Genomic DNA, 26,124 nt, shown 5'->3' with positions numbered 1-26,124 from the left:
TGAGTTGTAATTAATCAATTCAGTTTAATTGAGTTAAAGTCCATTAAACTAGTTCCAACTGGTGGACGAACTAGTAGGAGGTCTAGCAATGGGGTGTTGCTTCATGTGTTCATCCATTTAACTGATAATTTAGCCATAAATAACTCAAGCATGTGCGATATAAGAGTTTCCGAGTTGAGATTGGAATTCAATGGAAACGTGCTATCAATTGTATAGTCATCCAAATTGTATAGGTGGTGCATGCAAACAGAAGAAGGACTATAATGAATTGCACAATTCCAACTGAGGAATTTCCTTAATTAATAGAGGTTAATTGTGAAGGAAACAACACAAGGAAATAGGGACTTGCGAAAGCAGAAAATTGGTTAAGTATTGGCCAAGGCTTGTCTAGGAAGTTGTGAGAGAGATAGAGATAGTGTAAAGATTACTCAGGCTTGAGAAAAACATTGTGATCTTCTCTTATTTTATTACTAATGAAATATATAGATAGAAGGGGTTTTTAGCTGTGGCTTTCCCCCGGAAATCATTGTGTAATGTGTTTATTGAATTATTTCTCTTGTATGATTCGTGCTTTTTTAATCGATTAATTGTTTCCCCTAATGAGTAGAGTAGACTCAAATATTTTGTTTTAGCATATTACAATTAGAAATTTCAATCTTCAAGGAATTTCTACATGGTATCAGAGCTGAAATTACACTATAAGAGAAGAATGTGAGTTTGTCTTCACAAGTGAAATCAAATTTGTAGGATCATTCTTCAGAGCCAACAGGATGTCGTTTTATGGATTGAGACTCGAGTATGCCCTTGAGGGTAGCTCAAATTATATTGCTTGGAAGGACAAGATGGAGGCAATGTTGAAAGATAATGAGCTGAAGGAATTCATAGACAATGATATTTCTTAGCCTCCAACAACATATGCTGAAGAACTAGCAGAGTCGAATAAATGTCTTACAAAGGTGAGGAGGATCATATTAGAAGGAGTTTGTGATTATATTGTCTCGAAACTCCATAGGAACGATGAACCATATGCAATGTGGCAAGACTTGATAGGCTTGTTTCAGAACAACAGTTACCACACGAAGCTGGCACTAAAGGAAAAGCTTCGGAAGATCAAGATGGAGAAGGACGACACAATACCACTATACTTAAGTAGGTTCACCCAATGTATGGATGAGCTTGGAATCATTGGTATTACAATTGTTGAAGATGATCTGACCAACTTAGCACTTCTATGCCTTCCCAAGAGCTGGCACAACTACCAGGATTCGATAAATGGGAGGGAGTGTCTACCAAAGTGGGAGCGGTTGTGGTTCAACTTTGTGCAAGAAGAGATAAGGTGGAACACCATAGATGGAATCTCATCCAAGGATGACGATGAGGAGAAATGTGGCTTGGCTAGAAAGGTAAAGAAAGGGAAAGGGAAGAAATCCCAATCCAAAGGGGATTTCAGTTAAGGCGGTAAGACGAAGGACTTGTCGAAGATTAAATATTTTCACTATCATGAGCTAGGACACTATGCCATGCAGTGTCCACAAAAGAAGGCCTACAAAAATCCCTCGGGCGAAGCGGCAGGTGAAGTTATAGTCTCACAATTTAAGTTGGATTTCACCCTCATTTCATGCATGGTGACATTGGTGATGGGTAGTGTGTGGTATCTAGATAGTGAATCCTCATTCCATAAGACGAGAAATAAATAATTTTTTAATGAATTGGAGGAGAAGGACCTCCAAATACATATCGAGATGGAAGATGATGGAAGGTATAGCGCAACAGGTATCAGTACTGTTACTTTTCGAAGGGAGGTTGGTTCTCCTTTCACATTAAAAGATGTCATGCATTTTTAAAGTCGGAAGAAGAATTTAGTTTTGGTTGTTATGTTGGAAGATCATGGCTACGATATGATATTTATAAAAGGATATGCTTTCCTTCATCACATAGCCACAGGACAAGTGAAGCCGATTAGGGTTCGAGTGAAGAACCTCTACAAATTGGATGTAGAAGATTGTGCAACATTGAGGAGGAAATAATAGAAGTTGCAAAGACGAGACATCAGTGAATTCTAGCCTAGAAGATTGGGCCATTTTCACCATGGAGCCTTGAATATCATGCAACATATTTCTACAGGACTTCCTAAGTTTGCACTAGAGAAATGAGATACATGCAAAGGGTGTAAACTGGGGAAGTACACCAAACCCACCTTTCATGATAAGGACAGTCAAGCCAAGCAACTCTTAAAATATTTTACTCAGATGTGTGGGGACCATTCTCGATAGCCTCCATGACCAAGAATAGGTATTATCTGATATTTGTAGATGATTTCTCACGTAAGTGTTGGATATTCTTCATTCAGAAGAAATACCATACATTCTCTAAATTTTGTGAATTTAAAGCACTTGTTGAGAAAGACACTAGGAGGAAAGTGAAGGCTCTCAGGAGCGATAATGGTGGTGAAAATGTGTTGAATGAAATAAAGAACTTTTATGCATCAAAATTCATTCGACGAGAGTTCATAGAACCCCATAACCCACAGTAGAATGGGGTTACTGAGAGGAAGAAAAAAATTATTCTAGGAGTTGCACGAATGATGTTACATGATCAGGGCCTACAGTTGCACTTGTGGGGTGAAGCATGCAACATCGATGTATATGTGTAGAATAAGAGTCCTCACCGGATTCTTGAGATGAGTACACCAAAAGAATATTTTTTGGGTAAGAAACTAGATGCGACACAATTCAAAATATTTGGCTCATTAGTTTACTGTCATGTTACCAAGGATTCAAGGAAAAATATAGAACCCATAGCTGAGTTTGGCATATTTGTGGGGTACACTGATACACCTCACAACTATCGAGTGTACCTTCCATCTCACAGGATGACAGTTGTTCATAAGATGTGAAGTTCGATGAAGAGAAGGACATGATATGTACCCTTGAGAGGGAGATTTAATTACATGTAGATGAGGAGCTTTTAGCTCCAAAGGAAGAACCTCAGGATGATGTGGAGCAGCCACATGTAGAGGTGTGGAGAGTGGAAGCACCCTCTCATGAAGAGACATCCAGAGATGGAAGGAAGTGAACCATAGAAGCTGACAGATTGTCGCATGATGTTGTAGAGACTGTGGGAACACCCACATCACAGCGCAGGAAGAGGATGTCACCAAATCGATACACTGGCTACATGGCTCATATGAGCAAGAGTGTAGAGACTGAACTATCCTCATTCTTCAAAGCAGTGTAACAACTAGTATGGGTTGATTCCATGGTAGAGGATTATGACTCCATTATCAGGAAAATTTCTTAGGAAGTTGTCCCAAGGCGAGAGGACAAGTCAATGGCAGGTTCCAAGTGTGTGTTCTAGGTGTATCTACAAGGTAAAGGAAGCATCAAATGGGAGTTTCGAGAAACACAAAGCAAAATTGGTGGCTGAGGGGTTCTCTCAAGTGGAGGGAATTGATTATGAGGAGGCCTTTGCTTGTGTAGCAAGGTACTCTTCAATCAAATCTATTCTAGCACTTTCATCATAGATAGGATGGAAGATACATTAGATGGATGTGAAGACAACCTTCCTCAACTGAGTGATTGAGGAAAAGGTGTATATAGAGTAGCTGAAAGGATTTGAGACATTCAATAGATATTCACATCTATGCAAACTCAAGTAAGCATTTTATGGATTGAAACAAGCACCACGTGCTTGGTACACCAGGATTGACATTTATTTCACCAGGTTGGGCTACAACAAAAGTGAAGCAGATGCAAACCTTTACCATATTGTGGTAGATGGTAAATTATTGATTATAGTATTATATGTCGATGATTCAATTCTAACCAATGATGAGAAGTTGGTCAAATCTTGCAAATAGGATCTTGCAAGAGAATTTGAGATGAAAGACCTATGGCTCATGCATTATTTCCTTGGTATGGAAGTATGGCAAGGAGATGAGGAACTATTTGTCTCTCAGGGAAAGTATGACAACAAGTTACTGAAGAAGTTCCACGTGGAAAGCAGCAAACCCATGGAGACTCCTCTAGGAGGAAATCATAGGAAGGAAGTTGCTACTTCAGGTGAAGTGGTAGAGGATACCATTTATAAGAAGCTTTTGGGTTCACTTATGTACTTGGTGAACAAATGACTAGACATGCCTTTTTCAGTTAAACAAATTAGTCAAGAAATGTTTAAGCTAACTAAACTGGATTAGAAAGCAACTAAACATGTGTTGAGATACCTCAAAGGCACCACTCAGTTAAGTCTTTGGCGCTAATGGATAGAGGGAGTGAAGCGTCAAGGCTTCACAGATGCAGATTGAGAAGGGAGTCTATCAGACAAGAAGAGAACATTAGGGGGAATCTTGAGTATTGGGTCAGTAGCAGTTTCCTGGTACAATAGGAAGCAAAGATCAGTTGAACTCAGTTTAGCAGAAGCCGAGCACATGTCTGTTAGTCAAGCATCTTGTGAGGCTATCTGGATCAGGAAGATCCTTTTTGGGTTATTTGGTCAGCAAATGGATCCTACAGTGATTTATTGTGACAATCAGAGTTGTATCAAACTCTATGAGAATCCATTTTTTCATGATCAGTCCAAGCATATCAACATCTGGTATCACCATCTACGAGATTGCCTATAGAGGAGAATCACGTTGTTGTAGTACATTCCAACAGAGCAATAGGATGCAAATATGTTGACTAAGGAACTCTCAAAAGGAAAATTCGAGTTCTATAGAGGCAATATTGGGGTATCTGATAATCCCTTTCATGTTGAGAGGGAGTGTTGAAAATTCAATAAGAAAATCTTGATTTAATTTTCCCTTGAATTAAATTAAGAGAAAGATTGTAATTCCACATCACAAGAGAACTTGTACATGTTAACTAAGTTTTTTTTTCTCTATAAAGACTAATTCTATTAAAAGGAAAGAAGAATAAAATTACAAAGAGGCAAAAGCCTCATCCGAGAGCATCTGAGTGCCTTTAGGTCAACAAAACTGTCCCATAATTGGGAAAACCAGTTACAGTGTGCAAAGAACCAAACATAGGAGCAGGAATACAACGACAGAATCAAAATGAGGATTTGGGATAACCCCCTTTGAAGCAGTTGATACAGACACCGAAAGACAGAAATGCTGTACACGTCAACAAAACCACAGACTATTGTGCCACAGAAACATAAATAGAACCACCAAACCATAAACAGTCGAACCTAACTAGTGAGCAATGGAAAAAATGCTGAGAAGACACGAGGGGGACCACGTGGCATCACATGGGGACGTCCTGGTCTGGTGGCTCCTCAACGACGGGGCAAGCATTGCCATACCAGATTTCGCCATCCCTCACCACATCACCAGCCCCGCTGCCACCTGGAGGATCCAATGCTGGCCGGGTGCCGCTAGAGATGCCCGCAATGGCCATCGAAATAGTGGTGCCATGAGAGCTGCCATCTGGAGGCCGAGTGTCTCCTGGAGTGTCACCCTCCTCATGCTATTCACCACGCCTTTCCGCCTTGCCTTCTTCTGCCAGGTTCTGCTCAGAGCCATGGCTGCTCGCAATTCTACAAGTGCCCTAAGAATGCTCTACCGAGGCACACTATGGAGCCTAAGGCTGAGCTTCTTCTTCAAAGAAAATTATGGTGATATTGGCCGTGATTATGGGCCTATTCAGGCTGCTCTGAAATTTAAAATGAGTCGACTGGAAAGCATTGTGCGAGAAGGGTCTGCGGGACGGGCTGGGAGGGGGAGAATAAGCTCAAGATGAAGGCGGAGAAGCAGGGGGGGAGGCTAATCAACGGAATGAGCGGCCCGAGAATGCACGCGGCCACCGTGGCTCCTTCCATGGTGACTTCTCATGCGGTGATGGACCATGGCTAAGCAGTGAAGGGGAAGCTCACTAGAATGGGGCACTTTGGAGGAAGGCCGAGAAGGCACAGGGGGATCCTGAGCAGGGTTCAGAGAGCAAGGCTGGGAAAAGGAGAAAGGAGACCCAATTCCAAAATCAAGAGCCAACATGGGGCCAACAACAATTTCCTGAAGCTGTTTTGTTGCAGGGGATTCCTGCAAGGAGCGGGCAGAGGCTAGAGGACGGGGTGCGAACAGTGGAGTTGAAGGCCGAATGCGCCATGCTTAAACCAGCAGCTGCCTTGTCTCGGCCAGAGTGAGCATTTAATTCATTCTGCAGGCGGACCTTCTCTCGCCTTAGGTGAGCTTTCATGTGCCAAGTCTGGACATTGATAAGAGCGCAGGCCAGGAGCTGGCAGGGCTGAGTGCCGTCACACCTAATTAACACCATTAATGAGCTTGATATTCACCCGCATCCAGGTGTGTGTTAACTAAGTTAATTTCACTTATTTGGTTCAGTTAATTTGAGTTGAGGATCTAACTCGAGTCATGTAGAGTGTCTCCTACTTTATAGGAGACCTAGTTGAGTTTATTTTGAGTTGTAATTAATTAATTTAGTTTAATGGAATCAAAGAAAACTAAACTAGTTCCAACTGGTGGAGGAACTAGTAGGAGGTCTAACAGTGGGGTGTTGCTTCATGTGCTCAACCAGTTAATCGATAATTCATCTATAAATAACTCATTCATGTTTCATATGAGAGTTGCCTAGTTGATATTGGATTTCAAGGCCAGTGTTCTATCAATTGTATAATCATCCAAATTGTATAGGTGGTGCATGCAAGCAAAGGGAGGCCTATGATGGATTGCGTAATTCCAATAGAGCAATTTCCCTAATTAATAGGTGTTAATTCCCAAGGAAAGAGCACAAGGAAATAGGGACTTGGGCAAGAAGAAAATTGGTTAAGTATTGGCCAAGGATTGTCTAGGAAGTTGTGAGATAGACAAAGATAGTGCAGAGGTTGCTTGCGATTGAACAAAGCATTGTAATCTTCTCATATTTTATGACTAATACAATATACAAATAACAAAGGTTTTTAGTTGTGGATTTCCCTAGGAAATAATTTTGTAATGTGCTGATTAAATTCTTTCTCCTTTATGTTTCATGATTTCTCAATCAATTAATTGTTTCCACTAATGAGTAGAGTAGATTCAAGTCTTTAGTTTTAGCATATTACAATTAACAGTTTGAATCTACAAGGAATTTCTACATGTTCGTGATCCCTTGTGGTTTTAGTATTAATCCATTGGGTTTATTATTCCCTTATGTTTATAATATCAATCCCTTGGGTTTATTAATCTAAGGGTTCATTTTCCTAGGCTTTAATATTATTCCCTTCGGTTTATAATCCATTGGGTTGTTAGTATTAATCCCTTGGCTTTATTACTCCCTTGGGCTTATAATATCAATCATGGTCAACCATGGTTCAACATCGCATTGTGAAAAATATTATATAGATATGAAATTCATTCATTGTCAAGCATTGTCAACCATGGTTCAGCATAAGATTGTGACGAGGATTGTTTCAATATGAAAATAAACCATGGTCAACCATGTTTATTTTAGGGTTTATAATATTTATCTGAGGGTTTATACATTGGCTTTATAATATTGATACCTTGGGGTTAATATTATTCCCTTGGGTTCATAATCTTTTGGGGTTTTAATATTAATCCCTTGGGTTTATAATATCAATCATTTTGGTTTATTAATCTAAGGGTTCAACCATGGTCAAGCATGGTCCAATGTTGCATTATGACAAACATTGTCTCAATATGAAAATCAACCATGGTCAACCATGTTTATTTAAGTGTTTAATCTAAGGGTTCATATTCCTAGGGTTTAATATTATTCCCTTGGGCTTATAATATCAACCCCTGGGGTTTATTAATCTAAGAGTTAATATTCATAGGGTTTTGGCCAACCATGTTCAAAGTTCGCATTGTGAAAAAGATTGTCTCAATATGAACATCAATCATGGTGAAGCATGGTCAACCATGGTCAAATGTCACATTGTGACAAGGGTTGTCTCAGTATGAAAATCAATCGTGGTCAACCATATTTATTTTAGGGTTTATAATATTTATCTTAGTGTTTATATACCCTAGGTTTATAATATTAATTACTTGGGTTTAATATTATTCCCTTGGGTTCATAATCCCTTATGGTTTTAGTATTAATCTCTTGAGTTTATAATATCAAACCATTGGGTTTATTAATCTAAGGGTTCAACTATGGTTGAGCGTGGTCCAATGTCGCATTGTGACAAAAATTGTCTCAATATGAAAATCAACCATGGTCAAACATGTTTATTTAAGGGTTTATATAACTTGGGTCTATATTATTTCCTTGGGTTTAATATTATTCCCACGAGTTCATAATCCCTTAAGTTTTTAGTATTGATCCCTTGGTATTATAATATCAATCATGGTCAACCATTGGCGATCATGGTCAACCATGGCAGCCATGGTCGGCGATATTTTATAAAATAAATCATGGTCAACCATGTTTATTTAAGGGTTTATAATATTTTTCTGAGGGTTTATACCTTGGGTCTATATTATTCCATTTGGTTCATAATCCCTTGGGTTTATTATTCCCTTGGGCTTATGATATCTATCATGGTCAACTATGGTCAATCATGGTTAACCACAGTAAACCATCGTCAATCTGCTCAACCATGGCCAGCCATGGTCAACCATATTTTGTAAAATCAATCATGGTCAACCATGGTCAAGCATGTTTATTTTAGTGTTTATAATATTTATCTTAGGCTTTATATACATTGGGTTTATAATATTGGTCCCTTGGCTTTTATATTATTCCCTTGGGTTCATAATCCCTTGGGGTTTTAGTTTAATCCCTTGGGTTTATAATATCAATCCCTTGGGTTTATCAATCTAAGGGTTCAACCATGGTCGAGCATGGTTTATAATTCCTTTACTTTATAATATTAATCTCTTTGGTTTAATATTATTCCCTTGGGTTTATAATATTAATCCTTGATATGTATAATAATATATTAGAGTTTATAATCTTAGAATTTTTTATATTAATGTTAAGTTTGATATATTAATCTTAGGGCTTGCAATATTAATATCAGAGTTTAATATTAATTTCTTAGGTTTATAATCCCTTGGATTTATAATATTAACCTTAGGATTTATATTGCTAGGGTTTATATTCCTTTGGGTTTAATTAATTATTTATTTATTTAATATAAGTGTATTACTTAATTGTTATTTTTTTTCAATTAATTAATTATTTTATATTATTAATTGATTATTGTTAATCTTTAAGTATATGAATTCTTAATAGCAATAATTAATATAAATATAAAAAAAATATCTACATTTTTAATAAATAATAGTAATGATTAATTAATTATTATGAATTAAATAATTAATTGATTGATTTTATCTATATTTTTAATAAATAATAATAATGATTAATTAATTATTGTGAATTAAATATTCAATTAATTGATTATTTAATATAAATGTATTAATTAATTGAAGGAAAAAATATCAATTAATTATTAATTGAAAATAAAATAACAATTAATTATTTAATATTATTAATTTATTATTGTTAATCTTTAATTATATGAATTAATTATTATTATTAATTATTCAACTATATTTACAACTGTGGTTGTGCATCTCATTGATATACCATTATATATCAACTGCATTTATTAATGTGCTTGTGCTAATTTATATAGCCATATTCTATTTCACATTGTACCACTCACCTTTATATATCAATTTATGTCATCAATAATCATTAATATTTAATAATTAAGCTTATTGTTATTTATTAATTTACATATTTCTATTTATTAATTCATATAGCCACCTCATATTTCTATTATTAATTTAGGTATTTTGTATTAATCAATTGAGTATTTGGAAGAGATCTTTTGAATTTATTGAGTTAATTGTGTGTTGAATTTGGATGTTTTTTTAGAATAATTTAATTTCTTGAAAGTCATTTCTTTTTGGTAGTTTGAATGTGAGAGTTAGTCAGAACTAAACCACATTTAACTTAACTAACCAGTATCTCATGAATTTCTTGTTACTTATATATATCTTAGTGTTACATATTTCTTTAAATGTATATATGTTTAGCTCATATTAATATTATTTGACAATTAATAATAATAAAGATAAAATTATAATTTATTTAATTTTTATGATTTTTTAAAATCTTCCCAATGTGAAATATATTATGGGAGATATTTTTGGATGCTTATTATAAATTGATGATTATTAGTTTTGTTTTTTCATTTAATTTATATAATTACATTAATTTTTACATTTAAAAATAGAATATAAATAATATAATATTATCAAATTTAATATAAGCTGAAAATTATGTTTTATTTAAAAAAAATGTTAATGTTAAGTTGTCATTAATATTTTTGAATTTAATAAATTTAAAATAAAACAATTTTTTTAAGATTAAAATTTTAGAGGCATAAAATTTGTATATTATAGGGTTTGAAATATTTGTGAATTTTTCTATTTTTTCTTTTTAATTCTAAAATTAATTTATTTTAAATTTTATATTTATTTCATAAAATAGATTTACAATTTTTTTAATTCAAAATGTTGAAATTATATTATTATTATAAACAAGACATCAAATTATTGTATGTTTAATTCAAAATGTTGAAATTATATTATTATTATAAACAAGACATCAAATTATTGTATAAAACATCCTTGAGAAAAAATAGCATAAATTTTTTAAGACGTGTAATATAAATTTAAAATAGAAATAACTCAAATAATTTAAAATAGAAATAACTCAAACCATTAATTAAAAACTTTAATGAGAATCAATTTATTTTATTGTGAATAACAAATATATTTAAAAAAATAAAACGTATTCCAATTTCAACCGTTCTTCCCAGATCAGAGTTCCTTTGGCTTCTTTGTTCTGAATTTTAAAATAGTATTGAGAGCATGGCACCGAGTGACATGGTATCGCAACAGAGTTTACTAGTTGCTGTTTTTTATACTCCATAATTTTGATTTCATAATTATCGTTGAAAATTGATGCGATTCGGGCAGGATGCGTGAGGGATTTTACGGCTTGCGAATATAAAGAGAAATAAATTATTAATAAGGTTTGGGATCATGCTCAAATGTATAACTTTCTTTGGAGTTTAATCCTAGGCAGCCATTCTTTTGTGTTGGTCTCCTATTAGGGTGGGAAACTCAAATAATATTATAAAACATTTGAATTTAATTTGGGTTTAATGGACAGAAGATTAAATATTTTAGATCAGAGAATCTTAAATTATATGTTTTCCATCCAAAACGTTATGTTAAATTATGGTTGAAAAATGATGGGCCTCCGGGTGAGAGGTAGGGGGGTTAGCTTGAGAAGATGAACAAAAATTAATAAGATTTGGGATCATGCAGAAATATATAACTTTCTTTGAAGAAATAATTTATTTATTTATTTTTTAATTAGTGTGGGAGAATCAAGAAATATTATAATATAAATTTTGTTTTTCTAATTGATAGAAGTTTAAATATTATATATGAAAGAATTTTAAATTATATATTTTTCATTCAAAATACTTATGGTAAACATATATTTCGGGAATTCAACTCTTTTGCTATTTTATCGATTAAAGTATGTAGTTTCTCTAGCTCCTCTAATTTTGATAGTGAAAATATCTATGAAAGAGACATCGTCTCTTAAATTTGTCTTGTGATTAAAATAAAAATAATGTATCTCTCTCCATGCAAGATTAACTGTGCTCCACATGACACAGAATGTGGACTAGATTATTTCTTAGAAAAACTTAACTCACGCCTTGATCAATTGTACTTATAGCTCAAATGATAGGCTATCTCATTGCACCTTTGTTTTCACGAAGAAAAAAACAAAACATATTTCATTATATATAAAATGAGTTACATGGTAATCCATAAGACTCAAGAGAAAAAGAACTACAAATGACCTGTCAAACAATAAAGGAACAGAGGAACTAGACCTCAGGGGACATCGTACACCTGAAAAAACAGAGCATTTTCTACCGGATATCCAAAAGTCGAAAATATCCAATTGACAAAAAGTCCCAAAATGTAAACATAAATACCAAAAAATAGACAGAGCACAGAGGTCCTATAATTAGTGATGAAAATCATAAGGTAGAAACACACCTGATAAGGTCGACCAAGCTTAAACAGAAAAGGCTCCAAACAAGACAGCACCATTGTCTGAGGTACTATAATGGATGACCCTAGGCATAGAAGATGGACCCCTCTTAGATAGGGAATCTACCATACTGTTCTATTATATGTATATATGGATGAAGGAAATGTGATGAAAGGAGGATTTCAATGTCCAAATTTGTTGTAGCCAATGATGTAAGGAAGGAACATTCAGTGAATTCCTCCCCTAAATCCATTCAATAATAGAGCGGGAGTCACCAACAATGTGAATGAAAACAAGAGCAAGCTAGGATACACATTCCGTTGCCCCCCAAAGTGCAACCACCTCCGCTCTACAGTTCATGCTAGGACTTCCATACAAGTAACAATGATAAAGCGAGGGAGTGATTGATGACAAAGTATACACCACATCCACAATGCCCCTTGGAGGCAACACCATCAAAGAAAGACACAAGGAAAGAGAAATTGATCTTCCTTCGAGTAACTTTATTAGTGTCAAAAGATGGCCTCCACGAGCCTTTCTTTAGAAACAAATGCCACAATCTGCAAGACGGTGGAGCTCGCGTCTAAGAATGTTTTCTAAAAGATAAAATTGTTCCTGCTACACCAGATACTCTAGAAGATATAAATAGGAATATTCTCTTTGCCTCGAAACCCAACTCATTAAACATAGTTCAATGGAGGATTTCTCCACCTTAGGGCTAAGGTGAAATGTTACCGAGACCTCATCCCAAACAACTTTTACAAATAGATAATGTAAAAAAATATGAATCAGCTCCTCACCTTCAGCACCACACATGGGGCAATGACTAGGGCCTTGAAAACCTCTCTTCAAGAGATTATCCCATGTTACAATTTGATTTTGGAAAACAAGCCAATAGAAAAACTTTGTCTTTGAAGGAATACCCCACTTCCCCATACATGATAACCAATTAGAAAAAGGCTCAGTTAGAACCTATGTGAAAATAAAAAAGTAAGCATGTTCTGTTGACATGTTGTCATCTACAACATTCCCTTCCCATGATAATTTGTTCAACTTATTTGAGAGAGAGATTTCAGCATGGATAATTTTTAATCGATATGTATCCCATAGTTCTAGATAAATATTTGGTAATCCAAGATTCGTAAAGTGGGGCCAAGTAGTTTGTGAGAATATAAATATTTGGTAATCCAAGATTCGTAAAGTGGGGCCAAGTAGTTTCTGAGAATATGGAGTTGTGAAGGCCTCCAATATGTGCCAACATGAAGATACCGAACTCATTGAGGAAATTGACAAGGGATGCAAGGAGATTATGACAACCTGAGAGACCTTTAATATTATCTAGTCCAATGTAGACTTTGACCCCAGTTCCCACCTCCTAGCAGAGGTTACTGCAGAATCAACTTTTAGCTTTTACAAGGATTTGCCAAATGAAAGAGGTGTTACACTTGACAGGAGCACCCACCGAGATCTAGTCATCAATGGAAAGATTCTGAATATATTTTCTGAAATGATGTTATGCCACATACCTGGAGCAACAAAATCACTCCACAAGCTTTTGATAAATAGTGTTTGGTTGAAACGTTTGGTATCTCGGATACCCCAACCACCCTTAGACAGTGGTTTGGATATAGGTTCAAGACAACATAAGTGATACTTCTTTTGTGTACCAACACTGTTCCAGATAAAGCTTGAAATAATCGCTTCAATTCTTCGAATGATGGTCATAGGGAGATGAAAAATGTGCATCCAGTACACAACTATACCCTGCAATATCAACTTGGTCATAATCAACCTGCCACTAAGAGATAACCATTTGTTCTCCCATTGTGTCAGTTTCTTAGAAAATTTATCCACAATCCAAGTCCAATCCTGCAATTCATATTTATTGGGTTTTAGGTGAAAACCCAAATACTTGAAACTAGTGGATAAAATTCTGTCCTTGACACCAAATACCATAGTGATATGCTGGACATCCATATTAGCTTCCTGTATCACTATGACTGCATTGCCAATTTTTGTGATAACACAATGAATACGTTCCCATTCATCAAAATTTGCTTCTCCCACAGTAAGGATATCATCAAAAAACTTCTAATGGGAGGTAGTGATATTTTTAGTGACCCTGTAACCTCCGATGGAGCCAGATTCCTAAAACTATCTTATGTACCTACTGAAACCATCAATGGCCAATATGAAAAGGAGTGGCGAGAGAGCACACCCTTGTCAGAGACCTCTTGTTATCTTAAAGAAAGTTGTAGGTTGTCCATTAATAAGAACTTCCAAGTTGGCAGAGGATACACATGCCATAATCCAACTTATATGTCTGGTATGGAAACCAATTTTGTGTAAAATCAGTCTAATGTAGTCCCATTCCACCCTGTGATATGCTTGGATAAGGTCTATTTTCATGAGACATGCATTTATATTTCGAGATTTTATAGACTGAATTATTTCTTTAGTAACCGCCACTACATCCTGAATTCTTCGATCAGATAAGAAACCATGTTGTTCAGGGGAAATATGTTATGAGATGACTCTCTTAATTTTGTTTGCGAATAGCTTGGATATCATCTTGTAAATAGTATTACATAATTATATAGGCCTGTAATCATAAAAAATTTCAGGTTTAGGTTTTTTAGGAATAAGATTTTAAAAAGTATATTTTATAACACCTGAGATGAAACCTGCCTGATGTGGTTCCTCCGCCATGTCTAATGGGTCAAGACCCATGAAGTCGTAAAAATGTAGAAATAATTTCACAGGTCAATAATCTGGCTCTAGGATTTTATATTTTTCTAACTCTTTTATTGTTTAAAGAAGTTTTTCCAATGTAATTGGATTCTCCATCAGCTCCATATCCTCTTCCTTAACCATTCTGGCAAATAAATTGAAAAGATCCATTTGATCATAAACTTTGGTGTTACCTAATTCCTTGTATTGAGAGCTAAAATATCTGACTGCCTCCCTTTATATGTCCTTATGAGCTGTAAGGACCCTTTGTACCTGCCCTTAATAGACCATATCAAATTAACAGTCTTTATTTTCATGGCTACCCTATGGATTTTTTTTTTATTCCATTACACCTATGGATTGGAAATGAGGTAATAATTTATGCGCAACTAAGGAATGGTTAGTCGAAAATTACTATAGGAGGTAGATTGCAGGTTGCATAAATAGATAGGTCTCAAAGTAGCACAAGAGACTAGGTCATAGGAGCTATTGGTTTTTGAAACTACGATTGCAACTTAGTGACTAGTGGTATGATAGTTAGGTTGGAGGGAGAGAGAATGTCACAAGTCACCAAACTAGGAGGGGTCGCGAAAGGAGAGGTCATAAGAAAGGAGAGCTCACAAGGTTGCAGAAGAGACAAGTTTGTAGAATTTATTTTATTTTCCAGTCACGACTTTGCGACTATGCGACTAAGGGATCTAAGAAAATCACAAGTCACACCATGGGTTAATGCTACTATTGGTACATCTACATCTTTATAGAGATTGATATGAGTGACTAAGAGAAGCACTTATATCTTTCAGATTTTAGGGTAGAGTTTTATGAGGAAAAACTAAATAAGTAAAAAGGGAGTGCACTATGGGAAAAGTTCTTTATATAGGTGCACTATGGATAAAGTTCTTTATATGATACATTTTTCCTTATCCTAAGATAAAAAAAGCAAATATTAAAGCACAAAGAGGAAAAAGTTCTTTGTCACATCGAGGTTAAAGTACACTCCACTCAGCACCCTCAAGATCCGCTCCCACACTTCATCTACGACCTTTATCTGTTTTCACCCACCCCTCTCCATTCTTTCTTTATCGGGGCAGGGGGGGGGTGTCCGAAAAGTAGTTTCTCCTGTCGGGCCCCATCCCTTACATGTCTCCCTCTGGTAATTTCGCACCCACCGTCACTAAAACTGTTAACCGCCCACTACCCCCTCCGGAAACTGCTTTCCCTCATCCGCTCTACCAGACCCCACCACTTTCCCTCCACCACTCTCCTCCCACCACCTGGCATAATATTTGTCCTATTAAATGTGTTCCCGACCAAACGATTGTTCTCCATTTAATTCAATTTTCTTCCAGGTAACCGTTCAGCCTAACGGTCTGCCACCGTTTTCAATGGGACATTCATCGAAATGTTTAAAAGCTCCTGCACCTATCCTTCTAATCTCTTCATCACTTATGTTTTCTATTATTGACGTTTTTGCGTAGCAGTCAGTCTCAGAGATATTCTGCGACTAGATCAAGATAGAAAAAACTGATAGTTCCCTTTCATTTTCGCCTGTTAGTCTATTATTCTTCTGTGCTTGGTAAGACTCCTCTGCAAATTCATCCTGTTCACAGATTTTTACAGTCATGCCTCCTAAGACTAAGACTCAAGATAAGCCCATTAATCCTTTAATTCCCCCTTCTGTAGATTTAGATCATATACCTTTAGCTGATAGGGATTACAAGATAAATAAAACTCAGTGTGACTATGATTTTCTAGAATTGTATTGTTGGTTAGACGATAAGCACATAGACAAAACTGATGAAATTGGGCTCTAGGAGTCCATTCTCCACCATTATATTTTCCCTTGACATTCCATGCCCTGGAATTTACCAAAAGGTGTAAATCTTGTTATATCCCTGCCCAAAGAGCCATCATTGCCCCTACAAGTGACATTCTTTTCACCATTATAGCCCAATCCATTGAACAAATGATGATGGCCCCCACTGTGGAAAATGTTGCCCCTTTCTCCCTAGAAGCCCTCACCCAACTTTATCAAAAGATGGAATTTTCCACCAGAGTGAGAAGTTTTGAGATTTTCTTGTGAGAGAATGCCCAATTACCCAAAAAGAATCCTCCATATCCTTCTTCAATTTTCCCTCATCAAGCCAAGCAGATTATTTCCATGATTTCTTACATTTTAGGCTATCATTATGATCAGTGGATAGATGATCCCATTTTAGGATTCCTTTCCATATTTTCCACAGACAGCAAGCCCTCCTTGATGTTCAACTTCAGTCAATTATTGGCTGATAGTATCCAGGAACAATTCATAAAGCTTCCTACAGAACAATTGTTTAATTACACCTCAATTTTTATTTATATGTTCCTCTATTATTAGGAAGACAAATTTAGTTTTTCATTACATAAGCTTGATGATGCAGGGAACCAGTAGCCAATAATCTTTTGGACCTCATTGGTCATAAGAGAACAACAAGAATTCACCCACAAGTAGTTTAATGAAGATTTTGTTCATCTAGCCATGAACATTCTGAACAGTGTGGTACAACCCAAAATTAGGGAGGAAATCAAGAGAATTCTGCATTTTTCAGACCAAGCAAAGACTGGGGATTGGTATTTATACCAAAATTACAAAGAAATTAGGGTATGTGGTTGTGAATTGCCCCCCTATAAACTCCCCAAAGACCTCCCAATGGGGATTTTTTCCCTGGAGTATATCAGGAAGATGTTGAATTAAGATGTCATCCACTTTGTAGTGGCCAACAAGAAGGCACAATTCAGGATAAAGACACAAGTGGGCCCATTTGTGTGCAACACAAGGACAATAGGTGAAGAGGAAAATAGAATGGGTAAAGAAATGAAGTTTAGTATGAGCTGTACATGATCTTATGACCCCTGTGGCATTATTTCAAAGCTCAAAGTGGAGAACCAGAACACTCCTTACATTCATACTTCAAGGCCAGACATAGAGCAGTATGCCAATCAGCCGGAGTAGGCAGAAAATACCTTGTATGAAGCTGAAGAACAACTTGTTTATACTTCTAGTTTATAGACTACTATTCCTCAGGAAAAATCAAGAAAAGACAAAGGGAGGAAGGATCATCATCTACAACTGGGAGTGAAGCTAAAGAACTCAGAATCAGCTATAGGAAGAGAGCAAAGGTAACTCCCAAGTATAATTGGACAAAGAAATTGAAGAATAAGCAGCCATCATCATCACAGATTCACCACCTACAACTAATAAATTCACAAGATATCCTACTAAACCTTCATCTTCACAGGGTCACAAGGAAACTAAGCTGGAACCACAAACTATCCAAACAGAAAAAGAGAAGACAGTTTTTGACAGGCATAGGGAAATAAAACTCAGGAATGAAATTCTAAAAAATAGCACTTATAACCAATTCTGGAAGCAGACCTCCAGATCACAGAGTAGGTTATGGTCAGTCTTTGATACAGAGCATGGAAAAATGTAGATGGCCTTTATTGAGGCCCAAATTCCACAGCCAAAATCAGTAGTAGATTACAAAAGCACCACGTTTGAGTTATGGCACAAGAAAACTGGTGAAATGTATCCTCCACTTTGACTAACACTGCTATGTCATTTTCCAAATTGCAGGTTTATTTTGCAAATGTCCAACCACAATTGAAAATGGAGAAAGTGCCCTCCTTGGCAAAGGATAACAGGATCAAGTCTTTGGAAGACTTGGTGATTAAGATAGGGTATGACCCTAAAGATTTCAATGATGCTGAGGAGATTGTTAAAAAGAACAACCTGGACATTGCATCCTTAAGAAAGTAGCTCAAGATGCCAGCCACAGAAGACCCAATGACCAAAGATATTGAAGAAGGTGAAGCACAGAAAGCAGACATGATGAAATTGATCATAGAACAAAATATACATACTAGGCAGATGGAGGCAGAGATGGAGAAACTGATAAAGGAGAAGGAAGACAATCTGAAGATGGCTATTGTCCCCCCTAGACGCGATACCTATTTCTCAGCTTCCATCAACAGGGGAAAACATTGCAGCTACTTCTTCCACTCAGACAACAAGTGATGAACAGGTAACACATACACTACAGAATATGTCATTGTAGTCTAAGGAGATTGAGACTTTGCAGGGCCCACTCAAAACTTTTGAAGTGCAAAAGGCTAAAGCTGAAGCTTCCTGCATTATTGAAATGAAGAAATCCTAGGGACTGTTGGAGAAGTTGCAAAAGATAGAGAGAGACACTTTAATTGGTCATGCCTTGGCCCAAGCCAAGGAAACTATTTGGTTGAATATATTAGACTCTATGAATGAGATTTTTCCTTCTATCCAAATCAAATTTGATCAGAAAGAGCTGAAAAAGAAGGCTACATAAACTATTATGCATGGAAGAGAAAAGATGGCTGAAATGCCCACGGAAGCCTCTAATATAATCAACTTTTTAAACTCAAAGTACAAGTATGAGCTGGAGGAGGTAGGAATCAGCGATAGAACTGCCACCATTATGGAACTCAAGAAAGTCTTGACAAAGAGAAATTGCATTGATCAGTTGGAAGAAAGGTGTGAAACCTTAGAGCTGCAGGTAATTAGGTTCACAAACATAATTGAAGCCTTAATCCAAAAGGGACTACCTAGTATCTATGTTATAAATGAGAAATTGATCACTCAAGAAGACTATATCTTGAAGATGAAAGAAGTGGCCAAAAGCAGCATCAAGTTTAGTGAAATTAAGGGCAGCATGACAACAAAGGCATTTTTGGAAACTATGTCAAACAATTTCCATGTATAGAATGAGGTCAAACACATTTTTATAGTGAAGCCAACTTTTTACAAATACACAGAGGTACATGAAATTTACCACACGATAACTAAATTGATAGTGCCAGATGAAAAGAGATGGGAAGAATTGGTCGATTTACTAGATTGAAGGGTAATTCAAGAGCGTTAAAAACCTTCACAGTGCAAGAGCCAACACGACAATCAGTTCGGCATCGCAGCACTGTTTCGGGTTGACTCAGCAACCAAAACAATCAAAACGGGGCCACCTTTATTTTCAATAGCCTATGTGGCCTATTATTTTGCTAGGATTAGATGATATAGTTTGTAATTAAGCTAATAATACATTGTCGGTTTGACAACGATTTTGTAAAGCATTTTGTAATTTTTATTATAAATACTGCACTGTTTGAAGTATCAAGGGTTGATTTCCGAATGTATTTTCCTTATGCATATTGTAATTTTCAAGTACTGAAGCATCAATAATAAAAAGTACCTTTCACAAGATTCATGCGGTGTACTAAATGGGGATGTGTCTCTTTTATCCATTTGTTTAAACATTGTTTTTCCTTTCTCTGTTACTCTAAATTTCTAAATTAATCAACAAAAACTGTGATAAATAGGATTTGTTACTTAGAGCACCCTATTTTGGTTGTTGATAATTTTAATGTTTTCTACTAAAGTCAAATCTAGGAATTCTTAATTGCTCCTGGATTTCTAATGAACCTTACACTTCTCCTATTTCACCATCCATTTAATTTATGAAAAGATCCACTTAGTGCAACCTAGCTTTCCCTATGAGAACTCCTCCAAAGAATTGATGCAAAACTCTAGTTTATTTTACAGACTCCATAGCCCAATGGAATTATGACACTCAAATCAACCAAACCAATGAAACAAAACAAACAAGTACAATCATAACTAGCCTAAAACTTACACTAAAACAAAGCTAAATTAAATATAGAGATCCCTCTCTGAAGCTAGCAGGGCTAGATCCTAGCTTCCAAAGTGGTTTTGATGTTATCCAATGTGTTTACTCCCTCAACCTCAAAAATACAGAACAACGACATAGTGGCGACCATACTAGGGAAGAATAATTTTCAATCTAAAACTTTATTAAACCCTGGTATCTAATTAGTATTTCTATAAATCAAGACTTATATATCATTATGAAATACATGATCCAAGGTTGTTATTTTGTAAATATTCTACTTTGTCATTTATTTGATTTTTATTTGTGTGATGATTTTTAATAGACCTTGCTCCCAAAAGAATTTTCACTAGATCTCACCCTGACCCCAACCTTGCTGAATTTGTAGATAACCCTGAGAAATTGGTGAGAAAGAAAAGTTTTACAGAGATTCAAGGTAGTAATAGCCCATTGTCTAGATTCAATTCTCTTCCTGAGAATATTCCTTTGTCAAGGTCTAACTCTCTTCCAGAGAAATTTGAAACTATTCAAGATATAGAGTTTGATTTGCCTTTCCAGCATAGTTTGTTTAGATCAAAGTCTGAGGCTTTTGTAGATCAAATTGTCATTGATAAAGCCCTACTACAACCATACATACCCCAGACCCAACATTTTGAAACAGATCCTGATCTTGAATCCTTACAACAATTTGACAAATTACAAGGTCTAGTTTCAGTGTTGGACCAAGCTATTGAAGAAGCTTTTATTCAACAATTTGTTGAATTTTCTGCTTTAACAGTTGCATCAGCCTCTTTGTCTGGATACTCTTCCCAGTCTGTTTATCTACAGCCTCCCATTCCTACTCATTCTATAGTTTCAACTTCCTCACCTATGATCTACCAAACTGTTATTCCTACTATCCCTGTAGTTATCAAAACTACACCTTCACTAGGTTCGTCTTCGAGTCAATCTTCCAGAACAACTATGGTAGGTAGGTATGCACCTTTGGTGTTGCCAGACCAGCTAAATGCTATGCCTGGAGATTACCAATCTAAAATTGTGACCTTTGATAGCACCAGTGCTTATATTGCTCAGCAGCATGTCTATAGGATGAATGATGTGTTTGACCTTCAAGAAATAGATGAAGCTTTTGTTAAAATGAGATTGTTTTCTTAGAGTTTAGGAGGTGGTGTTAAGAAATGGTTTAGGAGTTTACCTGCAGGAAGTATAGCCAACCTTGATGCTTTCCATCAAAATTTCTTAGCTAGATGGGAGATCAAGAAAAATCCACTTCAACTCCTAAATGAATATAAAAGACTGAAAATAAAACCAAATGAAAGTGTGGAAGAATACTATGAATGGTTTAATATTGTTTAAAATTCCATTCCAAAAGTCATCAAGCCCTCCTCTGGCCTGGCTCTAATTGATTTTCCAGATGGTTTCGATGTAGACATGGAATATCAACTTAGAGAGAGAGACCTAGAAACTTTGTAAGAAATGCAAGAAAATGCTATTAAAATTGAAGCTGACATCTTAGCCAAGAAGGCAAAACTAAAGTTTGAACACAGAGTTACCATAAAAGAAGAATCTTCTACTTCTGCTATTGATCATAAAATTGATAACATAGTGAGAGTAGTGAATCAGATGATGCAAAGAGTAAACATCAATGACCAAACTCAAGTAAGAGAGAACCAAAATGCTCCTCAAAGTATAAACCAAAAATTTAGAAGGAATGTTCCCCAAATTAAACAAAGAGAACAAAAGGGTCCATACCAACAGATTCAGCCTACTTTTCAAGAAAATTACACAGATGATGAGGGGAATATTGTTGAATATTTGGATGATAATCAAATAAATCTAATGGGGGTAAACGATGATGAAAAAATTTTCCTCACTCAAGAGGAGCATGAACTTTTTCTCCTAGCCCAAACTAAACTAGGTTCTGAAGAATAAGACGAATATAAATAAGGGTTTGAAAATTCCATAATGGAAGTCCATAGGCAGTATAGCTTTAGGAGAAAAAAGAATCCAAATACTCTCAACACCAAAAACTTAGATAATCCTACTAAAAAGTCATCTGAAATTGAACCTAGAAAACCACAGATAGTCTTCCTAAGAAAAATGTAGATAATTCTGGCCAGAAAAAAGTAGAAATCTGTGTCAAGAAAGTTGTTGACAGTGTTTCTAAAACTACTCAAACAGATATCCCAACCACCAGTCAACAAAAAGAGCCTATGAAAAAACAAATTATAGATCAATATGAACTTCCCAACTTTATTAAGATTCAAACATCATTCAACATTGAGAATGAACTAGTGAAATTGAAAATCCTTATTCCTCTCACAGAGTTAATGAGTAAAAACATGTATAGATGCCAAGTAATGAAAGCTTTAAACATAAGGGAAATAATGACTCTGTAACTCTAAATGATGACTAGCCTGAACTCTTATTTGGACTGGAAGTTGAAGGAAAACACAGGAAGGGGGTGTTCCCCCATTCTATGTTAGCCTGAATATTCATCACAAAATTCTCCATAATGCAATTCTAGATTCAGGTGCCTGCCAAAATTTAATGCCTAAAGCTGTTATGGAGAAATTAGGACTTGACATTACTAGACCTTATAAAGACTTGTATTCCTTTGATTCTAGCAAAGTTAAATGCCTAGGTCTTATCAAAGACCTACGTGTCACTTTATCTCAAATCCCTGCTAAAATTCTAGTAATGGACATAGTGGTTGCAGATATTCCCACTAAGTATGGCATGTTGTTGTCACGCTCATGGGGAGAAAAATTACAAGGTACCCTACATATGGATATGACCTTTGCTACCATACCAGTGTTTGGGCAACAAAGAAGACTATATAGGCAAACCTTGATGAAATTCATGGTGAGTAATCAAGACAAACCTCACAACTATCCACTTTATTCTGTTCATTCAGATTTGGATTCTTTCATTATTTACCATCATGGGGATATCAACACTCAAGTAATCAATGCTAAAACTAAAATTCCTAAAAAAGACCCAACCCAATCACAAATAATAGAACTAAATACTCCTCTTGAACCTCTTTGGAACATGAGTTTTGATGGCTATTGTAGCAAAGATGGTGCTGGAGAAGGAATATGGGTGGTTAATACAGGAAATAATCATGCCAAGGGTCACTCATATAGGATTAATTTTCAATGTACCAATAACATAGTAGAGTATGAAGCCCTTGTTTTAGGATTGCATTTGTTAAAAAAGTTAGGTGCTAAAAGAATCTCCATTCAAGGGGATGTTGAATTAGTTATCAAACAAATTAAAGGAGAATATTCATCCAAACATTCTAGGATGAGACCATATAGAAATCTTGTGCTTGAATTCCTAGAATATTTTCTTGAATATGACCTTTCTGCAATTCCTAGAAAACAAAACATCATTCCAAACAATCTGGCCTTTTAGCCAGCTCTTGGAAAATGCCTTATCCTAATCAAGAATATGTACTGGAGGTAAAACACTGACCAGTTGTACATGATAACATGAGATATTGGCAGGTGTTTGGAAATGATAAACAAATTAAAAGTTTTATGCAATCAAAAGATGAACTTCAAGATGACAGTATTGATTTGGACTCTTGAGTAGATAGTAAAATTGTTGAACATTCTAATCCAGAAAGGCAATTAGATAATTTAGATGTAAATACACTCGTAGATAAAATTGCAAATAAACTAGAATTGCTTGAAATAGACCTTGAAAAAGAAGAATTTGAAACACTCGAGCTTAAAGATAATGTTTTGGCTAGAGGTCTAGTTCCATTAGAAGAATTATTTGATTTCAATGATGTGGCTAAAAATCCTAAGATTGAGCACTCAGGAACAACAATTGAATATTGTAATTTAGGTACTGAAAAAGACCCCAAAATCATAAAACTGTTTAAATCAATCCCAACAGCTGAAAAACAAAAATATATTCCTTTATTCAAGGAATTTAGTTATATTTCTCCATGAGCTATGAAGATCTTAAAACATATGATACATAAATCATACAACACAAAATTCCAATTAAAGAAGATCAAAAATATTTTAAACAAAAACTTCATAGAATAAATCCAATTCTGATGCCTTTAAGTGAGAAGGAAATCAAAAGAATATATGATTCCAAAATCATAGTTCCCCTTAGGTACTCTAAATGGGTTTCCAATATTGTCCTAACCATGAAGAAAATAGGTGAAATCAGATTGTGTATATATTTCAGAAATCTAAACAAAGTTTCCCTAAAAGACAATTATCCCTTACCTAAGATGGATCATATTCTGCAAAAGCTAGTTGGATCTTCTAGGATTTTCTTATTAGATGGATTCTGAGGTTATAATCAGGTCTTAGTTCATGCATGGGATCAGAAAAAAATAGCATTTACCACTCCATGGGGTACCTTCATGTATGTGAAGATGCCTTTTGGATTAATGAATGTTGAGGCCACATTTCAAAGAGAAATGGATATTGGTTTTGCTGATGAAATTGGCAGATTTATTGTGATATATCTAGATGACATAATTGTATATTCTAAATCTAATGAAGAACATTTAATGCACCTGAGAAGAGTTTTTGAAAAATGTAGAAGGTTTGGGATTTCACTAAATCCTAAGAAAACAGTGTTTGGCCTTGAAGAGGGAAAAATTCTTGGTCATATCATATCTAAGGAAGGTATCAAAATTGATCCTAAAAGGATTGAAGCTATTCTGAAAATAAATCACCCAAGAAATATTAAATAACTTCAGTCATTTATTGGAAGAATAAACTTCCTGTGAATATTTATCCCTAACCTTGTAGAACTTCTCAGAAACATCACAAACATGCTAAAACGAGATTCTGAAATCAGGTGGAACCTTGAAGCTAGGCAATCATTCGACCAGGTTAAACAAGAATTAACAAAGGCACCAATCCTTATTAGTCCATATTTTACTAAGGATTTTATATTTTTTTCATTTTCTTCTGAACATACTGTTGCAGATGTCCTTTTGCAAAAAAATGATTATGGATATGAACAACCCATTGCTTTCTTTAGCAAGGCCTTGGGGGACATTGAACTCACATATAATATAATGGAGAAATAGGCTTTCGCACTGATAAAAGAAATTAAAGATTTCAGAGTATACATCCTTCATTCTCATATAATTGGTTATGTACCAAATGCTGTAGTTAAAGATATCTTGACACATAATGGACCAGATGGCAAAACAGGTAAATGGATTGCCATCATACTGGAATATGACATGGAAATCAAGCCAACCAAACTTATCAAAGGACAAGGATTATCCAAATTGATGGATGAATCTAATTTTAATGCTTTCGATATCAACTTTATAGCTGAATTGGATGATCAAGAGGAATAGGCGACTCCACAAAAAGATGAGGCTTTCAAGACCTCACCCTGGTATGCAGACCTTATTTATGTTTTATTTAGTTTAAATGCTCCTCCTGATCTAACAAAAACTAAGGCTATATTTCTGAAACTAAAAGCAATCAAATTTTGCATCATAGAAAATGTTTTATATTAGAAAGATTTTGGTGGTATTATACTAAAGTGTTTGTTGAGAGATGATGCAGAAAGAATAATGCAGGATTTTCATGAGGGTGACTGTGGTGCCCATTTGTATTGGAAAACCACTACCCATAAGATCCTTA

Source organism: Pinus tabuliformis, chromosome 3_1, assembly GCF_031772625.1.
Source record: "Pinus tabuliformis cultivar Carrire ecotype Pingquan chromosome 3_1, CPIR1, whole genome shotgun sequence".
NCBI classification, from domain to species: Eukaryota; Viridiplantae; Streptophyta; class Pinopsida; order Pinales; family Pinaceae; genus Pinus; species Pinus tabuliformis.
Note: the sequence above shows the minus strand (reverse complement) of the source record.